General features: G+C 43.0%; 1 protein-coding gene across 2 annotated transcripts in view; it reads left to right on the plus strand.

Moving 5' to 3' along the window:
• LOC137373082 (solute carrier family 53 member 1-like) overlaps positions 1–13,591 on the plus strand; it is a 454,369-nt gene that overhangs the window by 170,912 nt on the left and 269,866 nt on the right. The gene's annotated exons all lie outside the window — the stretch shown is intronic.

The raw sequence follows: 13,591 nt of genomic DNA on the forward strand, positions 1-13,591 counted from the left end.
GTATGTGCCGTAGATGGAGCTCACGTGATCCTTGCTTCCTGTGCTATATAGAGGGGACCCTCCTCATGGACTTCGTTAATTTGTCTGTTGGACTTCTCACTGGCATCCTCTGAATCTGTGTGCAATCTTCGGGTGTCTTTTTCATTTATGCAATCATCAGAAAAATACATCTAATGAGATATTTAATCTTCTTTGGCCTCCTTGTCTCGGGAGACAATGGGTAAGCGCCTGGAGGTGGTCAGTGGTTTGCGGAGCAGCACCTGGAGTGGCTATAAAGGCCAATACTAGAGTGACAGACTGTTCCACAGGTGCTGCAGATAAAATTGGTTGTCAGGGCTGTTTCGCAGTTGGCTCTCCCCTTGCGCTTCTGTCTTTTTTCCTGCCAACTGCTAAGTGTCTTTGACTCGCTACACTTCAGCCCCGCCTTTATGGCTGCCCACCAGCTCTGGCGATCGCTGGCAACTGACTCCAACGACTTGTGATCAATGTCACAGGACTTCATGTTGCGTTTGCAGACATCTTTAAAGCGGAGACATGGACGGCTGGTGGGTCTGATACCAGTGGCGAGCTTGCTGTACAATGTGTCCTTGGGGATCCTGCCATCTTCCATGCGGCTCACATGGCTATACCAGCAAGCCACTTGTTAGCAGGTTATCTTCTCTTCAAAGTCTTCACCAGTAAATGTCCTAGGGCCCAAAATTGCCATGAATGTTAATTTGTATCTATACAGTGTATAGTATACACCAAAAGGTGTTCTTGGTTATAGGTGGAAATATTGCCCCATTGAGTTGCAAATATTCTCTATCGTACACTGGAACTTCCCTCTCTAAGAATGCCACTCATGACTTTCTCATCTGGCCCAAGATATTGAGAGAATCAAGGCCTGTGTGTATATTGATGGCTTTAGAGGCATGTATCCAGTTTTATCTATGCTACAGAGTAGCCTCCATTAATATGGCAAGTATAAATGTGTTTAGATTGAGAATTGTGATCTGATGCAGAGTGTTTAGTTAATCTGAACAGGAGCAATATACAGTAAACATATTGAGTTGTTATACACAAATGTTACAGTGTGAGGGTCTTGAATATAATTTCTGTGGACATAATTTTTTAGTGCTCGTTCCATAATCCCCAGTGGGCATTAAAAATTAAGTTATCTTTAATATCAAGCATAATTGTGTGATCTACAAAAAATTTGGGCCCTAGCACAGATAAATGACTAATCAGTAATTTTATCTGAAGGATGTGCCATGTGGTTTTGTTTTAATATTTTATCTATATTTTATTTCATTATAATGAATTTTAAAAATCTCATGAACCAAGTAAATGTTGTTTACCCTAAGCTCCTTATTTTTGAGCATTTAGCAGCATCTCTTATGACCTTAGAGATCTCTTGCAACAAACTGCCACCACCACACTGGTTACCAACTTGTTTCACATATACCGTGATCAATATGAAGAGTTCTCTCCCCAGCCCCAAGGAGTTAAAAAAATGTTATGGCTGTATATATCAGTGTCCTGTTCCTACAGCTTATTAAAGCATACTCAAGTCTACAAATCTGGATGTCAAGTCTTGTCATCTGCCTATCCATCTATCACCATCTCAACAGAAGCAAGACACTCAGTAATTACATGCCCAAGCTATTTAACCTTGAAGATTGCAGTCATGTTTTCTGAACAAAAGCAATAAATCTATTTTTAGTGCTGCAAATGTGATTTTTCCTCATTTGTTAACATTGAGCAGTGGTGGACCATTGGGATAACAATTATATTGCATGTGACAGCATACCAATCCTCAGCAGTTTCCCAAAAACGTAAAATTAACAAATACCTTACAACTGATGCTAAGCAATAAAGTCCAACGATGGCACATTTGCACACAATATTTCAATTTGTGACATGCTGCACCACAGCAGGATAGGAAGCAGCTTCATGTCCACAATAATCCATATAAACTCTTTTAATGCTGCACTGTTTGGGAACTCAAATCATCGAGAGATAGCATCTCTCATCTCAGGTATTTAATATACTGGTAATCCTTTTGTAAAATACTGCCACTTGTGCGTTGATCTCGCCCAAAACCATGTACATTGGTGTAAATGAAGCCATAGAGTGTTCCACTAAAATCTGATTTCAGTTAGGGTGCGAGCAGGGGTGCTGCAGTTGGCATCAGTGCTTCTGATTTGGGGAGGGGTAAACTGATCCTGCTCCTGGTCAGTGCCTCTTGTTGGAAAGTACACGCTAGATCCCCAGGTATGGACAGTATTGAGCTCAGCTGTGACATCTCCCAAAGTGGAACAGCCTGCCAACATTTCACTGTCCAGATTCAAGGAAGAAGAATGGGCACTAAAATAAAAGCAAAACACTGCAAATGCTGGAAATCTGAAATTGAAACAAGAAATGCTGGAAATACTCAGTAGGTCTGGCAGCATCTGTGGAGAGAGAAACAGAGTTATGTGAAATTGTGAATTCAGTTGCTGACCCCAATTTGAAGCGCAGCGGCCTACTATGAAAACTCGACGACTCTACTTGTACAAGCTGTGTGGTGGAGTCAGCATCAAACAAGCTCAGTGCTTTTAAGCTCAGTGCATATATGGCATGTTGATTTAACAGCATATTTTAATAAGTTTTATGGCATAATGACTGCAATTCTGGCACCAGAGTAAGTGAGCTGGATTTAGAACCATGACTGTAGGTAGCTCACACATGCCAGTATCCTGTGACCAAGTTCAATAAATGCCAGTGTAGTACTTGTATTCAATTTATTTATATTTGTATCTGTTCATTGTGCAGTGGTAAATACTCCACCAACTGTAATCACATTTGTTCCAAATTAGTTGCACTGATTCTGAACCAGAGGCAGCATCAAAATTGCATTATTCAGTCAGCTTTACAAGGCTCATTAAGCCTGTCCTGCTGATATTCCTTGAATCCAAATTGACTGTTAATTTATGTCCTGTCTGAATCCACAACCTTGTGTCCCAGTTATACTATAGAACTACTTCCTATGTTATGAAATGTTGTGACTGTGTCGTTTCCCATTGTGCTTTGAGGTGGATTCTGCAGTAACAGAACTAGTTATGCAAATACAACTTTGCTGTTTCAACCAGATTTGTATTCAATTGAACATTTTTACATAAAATTGCATTGCTGGCCTGGATGGAGAGACTGAGAACTCACCAGAATCGAGGTTTTCTTTTAAAAAGTTACGTTGCATGCATTTAAATCATACTTCAGTGAAGTTAAAATTGTGTTTCACGCTGTAAAATAACTTCTGGAATACAACTAAACTGGAGTTGTTACAGAAGAGAAGGGTGAGAGGAGATTTGATGGAGTGTTCAAAATCATGAGAGATCTAGACAGAGTAGGTAGAGGGAAATTGTTCCCTTGGCAGAAGGGCCAAGAACCAGAGGACGCAGATTTAAGATGATTGGCAATAGAACCAAAGGCGACATGGAGAACGTCCTTTTTACACAGCAAGTGGTTAGGATCTGGAGTGAACTGCCTGAGAGTGTGGTGGAGGCAGATTCAATTGTGGCTTTCATAGGAAATTGGATAAGCACCTGAAACAGAAAAATTGCAGGGCTGTGGGGAAAGGGTGGAAAGGGCAAGCAGAGTGGGACTAGCTAAATTGCCCTTGAAGAGTCAGTCTGGACTTGACGGGCCAAATAACCACCTTCTATGCTGTAACCATTCTATGACTGCATGATAACTGTTGTTATGTAGGTAAACTGAAACAGCTAACAGTTTTTGTTTAGCTTTGTCATTGGAGGCAGCCAGGAAATTATCCCCTGAGATTGGTTATAGTGTCCTTGACAGCACTGGTCCTCTGTGCTGCAGGATATCTCCAGGGGTGGGGTATGGTAGCACTGATCCTCTGTGCTGCCAGGTAGAAACCATAGAAACATTTACAGCACAGAAGGAGGCCATTCAGCCCATCGTGTCTGCGCCAGCTGAAAAAACTAGCCACCCAATCTAATTCCACCTTTCAGCACCTGGTCCATAGCCTTTACTTCAGGTGCATGTTCAGGTACCTTTTAAAAGAAGAGTTGAGGGTTTCTGCCTCCATCACCATTCCTAGCAGTGAATTCCAGACACCCACCACCTTCTGGGTGAAAATATTTTTCCTCATGTCCCCTCTAATCCTTCTACCAATCACCTTAAATCTGTGCCCCCTGGTAATTGACCTCTCAGCGAGGGGAAACAGGTCCTTCCTGCCTACTCTATCTAGGCCCCTCATAATTTTGTACAGCTCAATTAAAAGTCACCCCTCAGCCGCCTCTGTTCTGAGGAAAACAACCCGAGCTGATCCAATCTTTTCTCATAGCTGCAACTTTCATGCCCTGGCAACATTCTTGTAAATCTCCTCTGTACTGTCTCCAGAGCAATTATGTCCTTCCTGTAATGTGGTGACCAGAACTGTACACAATACTCCAGCTGTAGCCTAATCTTTGCTTCATACAGTTCCAGCATTACATCCCTGCTTTTGAATTCTATACCTCAGCCAATAAAGGAAAGCATTCCATATGCCTTCTTCACCGCTCTATCTACCTGTCCTGCCACCTTCAGGGACCTGTGGACATGCACTCCGAGGTCTCTCACTTCTTTTACCCCTCTCAATATCCTCCTGTTTATTGTGTATTCCCTTGTTTTGCTTGCCCTCCCCAAATGCATTACCTCACACTTCTCCGGATTGAATTCCATTTGCCACTTTTTTGCCCGCTCAACCAAACCATTGATATCATTCTGGAGTCTCCAGCTATCCTCTTCACTATCAACTACACTGTCAATTTTTGTGTCATCAGCAAATTTCCCAATCATGCCTCCCACATTTAAGTCCAAATCATTAATATATACCACAAACAGCAAGGGACCCAACACTGAGCCCTGTGGAACGCCACTGGAAACTGTTTTCCATTCGCAAAAACATCCGTCGACTACTACCCTTTGTTTCTTGTCAATGAGCCAATTTTGGATCCAAGCTGCCACATTCCCCTGTATCCAATGCTTCCTGTATGATCCATGGTATAAAGGAGAGTTGTATTGTTGTAGTATAAAAGAGACATCTGTGTCTTAGTTGTTTTGAACGCAACTCCCACACAGCCTCACCCGCAGTGTTTCCGTGGAGATTTTTTGGGAAGTATGAAAAGGTTAATTGCATAACCTTTATTACTCTGCAAGGATCTGGAAAACTTTGGGAGAGAACTGCTTTCCCCTCTGCCCTGATTTGTATTGTAGTGAATTAAATGGGCGAAATAGTGCATCACCTCAGCTGTGCGCATATGTGGAACAGTTTTAAATAGATAACAACGCTTTTTATGAACACTCCAGTCATAGTTAAATTTCTTCTTTTGAGTGCTGCAATATGTTCAGACAATAGGGTTTCAAAGAACTTTCACTGATTTGAAACCTTACTCATTGCATATTAAAGTCACTTTATCCGCATCTTCTCTTGATAATCGTTCACTAACATTAGAGTGCTCTCACAGTGGTCCTAAAGTGAAATTTGTCAAGAAAAACCTATTAACCACAGGAGCTGCCTATTTTCCATTTCTCCAGCAGGCTTATCATCTTTGACATAAGCCAACTGGTTGTATGCATGCATTGTAGCTATTCGGGAGAGGAAGAGCAAAGGAGAATGAAGCCAATGTCCAGCCTAGTTGAGGAAAAACTTCACTAAAATCACATTATTTACTTATGAAATGGCAATCTCCATTATGAAGTTGAGGGTTAAAGGGGGTTGAGAAATATCTGTATTTAACTTCCATTTTTAATTCAAGATAGCAAATGATAAGTCTTTAGTACAGTAAGATGCTTTGGACACAATTTTTGGTTTGCTTTGTCCAGCTGGCTTGTACCTTATTCCTTCCTTTGAAAATGCCTCTTAAAATTGTAAGGACATCAGAAATAAGAGCAGAGGTAAATCATACAGCCCCTCGAACCTGCTCTGCCATTCAGTCTGATCATGGCTGATCTTCTGCTTCAACTCCACTTGGCTGTCCACTCCCCATATCCCTTGATTCCCTGAGAGACCAAAAATCTGTCTATCTCAGCCTTGAGTATACTCAATGATGGAGCATCCACAACAATTTGGGGTAGAGAATTCCAAAGATTAGCAACCCTCTGGGTGAAGAAATTTCTCCTCATCTCATTCCTGAATGATCCTCCCCATATCCTGAGAGTCTACCCCAGTGTTCTAGATTCCCCAGGCAGGGGAAACAACCTCTGTGTCCACCCTGTCAAGCCCCTTCAGAATCATGCCTGTTTCAATGAGATCACCTCTCATTCTTCTAAACTCAAGAGAGTAGAGGCCCAGTTTACCCAGTCTCTCATCATAGGACAACCCTCTCATCCCAGGGATCAATCTAGTGAACTTTCGCTGTACCGCCTCCAATGCAGGTATATCCTTCTTTAAATATGGAGACCAAAACTGTGTACACTACTTCAGGTGTGTTCTCACCAAATCCCAAACAATTGTAGAAAAACTTCCTTATTCTTGTACTCCAGTCGCCTTGCAATATAGGCCAACATGCTATTTACCTTTCTAATTGCTTGCTGTATTTGAATGCTAACTTTGTGTTCCTTGAACTCAATCTCTCTCAGCACCAACATTTATAAGTTTCCTGCCTTTTAAAAAAAATTCTGCTTTTCTATTCTTACTACCAAAGTGAATAACCTCACACTTTTCCACATTATACTTCATCTACTCATCTTGTTGCCTACTCACTTAACCTGTCTATATCTTTTTACAGTCTCTTTGTGTCCTCCTCACAGCTTACATTCCCACATAGCTTAATATCGTCAGCAAACGTGGATACATTACTCTTTGTCTAAGTCATTAATATAGATTGTAAATAGCTGGAGCCCCAGCCCTGATGTTTGCTGCATTATACTAGTTACAGCCTGCCAACTTGAAAATGCCCTGTTTATCCCTACTCTCTGTTTCCTGTCTGTTAACCAGTCCTCCATCCATTACTCCCATGAGCCCTTGCCTTATATTATAAATTTGGGTAGCACCTTATCAAATGCCTTTTGGAAATCCAAGTATACTGCAACTACTGGCTCCCCTTTATCTACCGTACTAGCTACATCCTCAAAAACTCTTCAAAAAAATTTGTCAAACACGATTTCCCTGTCACACAACCATGTTGTCTCTGTCTGATCATACTATGATTTTCTAAGTGCATTGTTAAGACTTCCTTAATTATAGATTACAGCACTTTCCTGATGACTAATTCAGGCCAACTGGCCTGTAGTTCACTGTTTTTTTCGCTCTCTCCTTTCTTGAATAGCGGTGTTATATTTGCTAACTTCTAATCTGCTGGGACCCTTCTAGAATCTAGGGAATTTTGCAAAATCATAACTAGTGCATCCACTATCTTTGCAGCCACCTCTTTTAGAACCCTAAGATGTGGGCCATCAGGTCAGGGATTTGCTGGCTTTGGTCACTCAGGTCTTTCCAACACTTTTTCTCTGCTGATGTTAATTGGCTGCGTTTGCTGACAACGCAACCACTAGCTGGCACTGTACTAGCCAGCACATGTGCAAATGCAGTCTGTTCCACTGAAACGTCACTGTCTGCGATGTTCAGGCAGCTGCCAGGTTTAAATATGGTGCTGTTCAATTTATCACAGAAAAGCAACTTAAACCAATGGCAGCCCACAATGTTTAATACTTGGACAACGTTGTGCTGTTTAAAGTCTGATCAGAAGGACAGCACTTCTGACAGTGCTGCACACCCTCTGTAATTCAGTGAGGTTGGAGTACAATCCCACTCTCTGGCCGCTCACTCCTCACTTCCCCCACCCCCCCATATCCCGCTCTGCAGCCGCTCACTCCTACCCCCCACTTCCCCACCTCCCCACCTCATCCCGCTCTCCGGCCTCTCGCCCCTTCTTTGGGAAGCGTGGTGGGGACCCATCGAACGTTGGAGCAAGTGGCCGAGAGGAGGGAAACGGCGCGGCCCACGGCTTAGAGCTAGCATCTGGAGGGGTGGGTGGAGAGCGGGGAGCGAGACCAGAGAGCAAGATTGGGGGAAAGCGGGGAGCGAACGGCTGGGGTGTGGGTGGGGGGAGCGGGCAGAGAGCGGCCTGGAGTGAGAGGCGGAGGGGGGAAGAGTGTTTTCCTGCGCATGTGCCAGTTGGTCCTGGCAAGGCAAGACGTAGACTGTGCATGTGCAGCATCTCAGCGCAGGAGACCGTTGCGCACGTGCGCAACATGGAGCGCTCTGATGATGTCAGTGAGCCACTGCGTTGTCAGTAGTCACTTTGATAATTATCTTACGTTCCTCACTCTTATTAGCTCCTTGGTTATCCTCTATTTCTGGTATGTAATTTGTATCTTCTACTGTGAAGACTAACACAAAATATTTGTTCAACGTCTCTGCCATTTCCTCATTCCCCATGATAATTTCTCCTGTCTCTGGCTCAAAGGGACCAATCTTTACTTTTTATATAGCTCTTACAATTTCTTGCACAAATCCCAAACATTGTGTGTTACTGTACAGTTTAATATAGAATTTACTTTGACTTCAACTGTAGCTCTAAGCTGGGCAGCAGCACAATGAGGTAACGCTACTCCTACAAAGAGACTGAGATCTACAGAACTAACTTTAACAGGTGTTTGTGGACAAAGCACTATCCCTAGATCAGTGTAGACTTTGTCACAAAGGTAGAAGCAGTCATGCTATCTGGCTATCAGTTGGCTTAATGAATTAGCCTATCATACAGGTCGGTCAGGTGGTTCAGTTCTTGATTGCTGATTTGTATGTACTTTTCTCGTAAATTCAGAACTTTTTGTTCAGTTGAAAAGTGGGTGGTATATGCAAAACTGATCACCTACACCGAGCAAGACGCATAAATAAACATAAAACAGCCCACGGCAAGCTGGGATGACCCTTTTGGAAGTGCACAGCTGAAAAAAAGGGGCCTTTTTCTGCTTCTGTTCCTGCCACTGCCCCATCACCTCTGGAATCCTCCAAGGATCTTCCTTTGTCCCACTTCTCTGCCTCATCTATGTGCTTCCCTTTGGCGACAACATCCACAGACATGAAGTTACCTTCTACATGTAGGCCGATGACATCTGTTCTCCACCTTATTTGACCTCTCCTCTGTCTCTGTGTTATCAGACTACTTATCTGATATCCACTTGATTGACACCCCATCCATTCAACATTCACTCCCTCCACCACCACTGCACAGTAGCAGCAGTGTGTATCATATACAAAATACACTGCAGCAAGGCTCCTTCGACAGCATCTTCCAAACCCATGACCTCTACCACAGAGAAGGACAAGGGCAGCAGATGCATGGGAACACCACCACTTGCAAGTTCCCCTCCAAGTCAAACACTATCCTGACTTAGAACTATGTCGCCATTCTTTCACTGTCGCTGGGTCAAAATCCTGGAACTCCCTCCCTAACAGCACTGTTGGTGTAGCTACACCACATGGACTGCAGCGGTTCAAAAAGGCATCTCACCACCAACTTCTGTAGGGCAATTAGAGATGGGCAATAAGTGCTGACCTTGTCAGTGATGCCCACATCCCCCGAACGAATAAAAACAAATCCAGCCCTGGGTGAGCCTCAGTTTCCTTGAGTTAAGCATTTTGAAATATAGTGACTGTTGAAATGGAGGGAAACACATCAGCAGCTTGTGCACAGTAAGCTGCCTCAAGCAGCAATGAAATAATGACCAGGTAATCTGTTTTGGTGATGTTGGTTGAGGGATAAGTATTGGCCAGGACACTGGGGAGAACTCCCTTGCTGTCATTCAAAATAGTGCCGTGGGATCTTTATATCTCCTGAGAGGGCACTTGGGGCTTCACTTTATCGTCTCATTTGAAAAAAGGCACTGGAGCGCAGCCTATAATTAGAAAATGTTTCATAACCTCCAGCAAATTCCACTCATCCTTCACCCCTGTGCTTGCTGGCCTACATTGGCTTCTGGTCCACCACCTCAAATTAAAAATTCTCATTTGCCTGTAACTTCCTTCAGTCCTACAATTATCTGAGAAACCTGCATCCCTCCAATTTTGTCCTCTTGTGCATTGTCCATTGTCTTTGCCTCACCATTGCAGCCATGCCTTCAGCTGCCAAAACCCCTAAGCGCTGGAATTTCCGCCCCAGATCTCTTCACCTGCATCTATTAAGACCCTCCTTAAAACCCACATCTTGAACCAAGTTTTTAGTAACCCCTCCTAATGTCTCCTTTTTTGGTTCTGTGTTTTTGTTTGTCTGATTACACATTTATGAATCACCTTGGAACTGTTTTTAAACCCTTTTTAAAGGCACTGTATAAATGCAAATTATTTTTCTGACCAGTTTTGAAAGCTCAAAAATACTGGGAGCCACCTTCAAAACCAGGTTAATAGTCACTGCTTGACTGATCTGGGGAAGGTTTGTGTTTGGAAATAAAAGGTGCAGTATATCAGTTTTTCTGTGGAATCAGCCCTGCAACATAAATAGGGCAGCATCTTCATCACAAGGGCCCTGAGGAACTAATGCATGACTGCCTCAAGCAACATTTTTTAATATAGTGGCTTGAATTTCCATTCATCTATGCCCTGCTGCTGCAGAGGCCTGTTGAGCAATGTAAGTTGACCTTTTAAGGTGATTTTTACATCAGGCATTATCTAATAAAAAGGATGCGAAAGAAGTTCTGATAGTCTGTGAGATCCACATATTTAATAATAGTGGCGTCAATGGGCACAAGCTGGAGAGTGATACATGGAGGTCGAGAGTTTCTTGATTTCATGCCACTCTCCTATCTCTTTCTTTAAATACCTGAAAGAAAGATTCTATGATTTAAATAATTGGTTTGTGCTGCACAACTGATGACTTGTTTTCTGAAGTATAGTTACTTCTGCTAGGGAGCGAAAGGATGGCAATAAATCACGAGAAAACACATTCTCAAAAACAGAAAATAGAATAAATGACTATTCATCTGGTTTGGTGCCAGTTGAAGGACCCGTTTTATCCAAAAATGGCAACTCTGACAGTAGAGCACTTACTCAATACTACACTGATATGTTTGCCTAGATTATATGCTCAAGTTTCTGGAGTGGGCTGGGCTTGAACCAAAAATCTCTGTCTCAGAGGCAAGAGCGTTAATCACATTTTTAACCTACAGTAACAATGACAACTTGCGTTTGCATAGCACCTTTTAACCATGCTTCACAGGCATATAGGAAAAATAAATGAACACCAAGCCAACAGAAGAGATGTTAGGTGGGGTAATCACAAACTTGTGCAGAGGTGGATTTTAAAGGAAATTTCTTTAAGGAGGTGGCGAGGCATGGCACTCAGAGAAGGAATTCCAAAGCGTTGGGCTGAGATAGCTGAAGACACCCGCCAGTGGTGGGGCAAATGGTGAGGGGATGCACAAAACGCAGAAGTCAGAGATGGGGCAGGCAATAATAGAGAGAGGGAAGGTGAGGCCATGGAGCGACTTAAACACAAGAGTGAGCTTTTTAAATTTGAGATATTTGGGGAGCCAGGAGCCAATGTATAATCAATGAAGACAGAGGTGACAGACGAACAGGACTTGTTGCAGGATGAAGTATGGGCAGCAGAGAAGTATATGAAGGTCAGAGGACAGGATATTGGCCAAGAGAGTATTGAAACAGTTAAGTCTGGAGGGGACAAAGGAGTGGATGAGGGTTTCAGTGGCAGAATAGCTGAGTTGGGGTGAACTGGATGATTTCATGGAAGTAGAAATAGGCAATTATTGTGATGGAGAGGATAATGTGTCAGAAACTCAACTTGGGCTTGAATAGGTTGCCAAGGTGGCAAACTGTCTGATTCAGTTTGAGACAGTAGACAAGGGAGTAGGTGGATCTAGGTTTGTGGCAAGGCTAAATATAACATTTTTAAGCTTTAATAGTAATTCTTTCCCTTCACAACTTTTCCCCTGCTAAAGGGCTGACTGACTCTTATGGGTACAGTTCCATCGGAATTGACAGCCTTACAGTATTTTGCCCTGTTTGGCCACATTTATAGGTGAACTTAGACAGCAACTATTGTCCAGCTAATTTGACCACAAGAAACATTACAGTCGAGACTGAACTTGTCCGTAGCCTATGGCCACATGCAAGTTTAGTATCATTATTGGATTATGATTAACAGCAGGAACCATGCCTGATCTTTCTACTCTGTGGCCCTGGGACTCTGCAGCCAATTGCAGAACCCCAGGTGTAGCACTAGCTGACATTAGTCCAGACTGGGAGTTAAACCAGGTTTTTTTTATATTGAACTTGGATAAGACACTAGTTCGGCCTCAGCTGCAGTATTGCGTCCAGTTCTTTAGGAAAGACATGAGGGCATTAGAGAGATCACAGAAAAGATTCGCCAGAATGGTTTCAGGGATGAGGAACTTCAGTTATGAAGATAGATTGGAGAAGTTAGGGCTGTTTTCCTTGGAGAAGAGAAGACAGAGAGGTGACTTGATAGAGGTATTCAAAATCATGAGGGGTCTGGACAAAGTCAATAGAGAGAAACTGTTCCCACTCACGAAAGGATCGAGAATGAGAGGCGCAGATTTAAGGTATTTGATAAGAGAAGCAAAAGTAACATGAGGAAAACCTTCCTCACGCAGAGAATGGTTAAGGTCTGGAATGCATTACCTGTGAGTTTGGTGGAGGCAAGTTCAATTGAAGCATTCAAAAGGGAAATAGACTGTTATATGAAAAGGAAGAATGTGCAGGCTAACGGGGAGAAGGCAGGGGAATGGAACTGAGTGAATTACTCTTTCAGAGAGCTGGTGTGGACATGATGGGCTCAATGGCCTCCTTCTGCGCTGTAACAATTCTGTGATTCTGATTTCTGATCTGTATGATTTAGTACCATGCCAGGCAGTACCTTTACCCACAAGACCATCAGGGTAGTTCTGCTTGGAATCCTTCCTGCATTAGTCCTCTCACCAGTGTCTTGTTTTGTTGTCGGCAGCTGGTGCTACACCTGGGGTGCTGCAATTGGCTGCAGACTACACCACAGTCTAATGTTCCTGCTTCTGCATGGTTAAAATGAATTCAGTAGAGCACAATCATCCTCAGGGAAAATCTAAGCAATGAATCTAATTAAATGCTACCTCTTTTCAAACCCAAAACTAACGATAGCTGTGAAGAAAGGCATTTCACAGCAGATCAAACAACTCATTATCTTGATTCCTAGTAGAAATGTACTTACTGATCATTGTAATGCAGTGCTGACCTGTTTGGATGGATAGCCATAAATTTGTAGCTGAGATTAAGATTTTTCTATTTGTTGGTACCTCACGTGGCCATTCATTAACATGGCCATTCATCAAGTGTAGCTTAGACAGTGAGTGTTGATTGGCTGTTAGGTCTTGGTGAGCGTCTGAGCCTAAGCCTCTACTTCCAACATCACTGCCTGCCCCTGTTCCCTAACTGTCAACTGCTGTTTCACTGAGATCCCCTAACTCAGCACAGACTGGAAAATTAACAACATTGTTAAAACCATAAATGCACAGATTCCGTCTTGCGAGCGCTATCTGGGGAAACTTGAGAATTGGCTGCGTTGGCGAGTCAGTAACCCAGGTGTTTGGATAGTCCTGATTAATTGTACCAAATGGC

The sequence above is a fragment of the Heterodontus francisci genome, chromosome 8, assembly GCF_036365525.1.
Source record: "Heterodontus francisci isolate sHetFra1 chromosome 8, sHetFra1.hap1, whole genome shotgun sequence".
In the NCBI taxonomy this organism is placed as follows: domain Eukaryota; kingdom Metazoa; phylum Chordata; class Chondrichthyes; order Heterodontiformes; family Heterodontidae; genus Heterodontus; species Heterodontus francisci.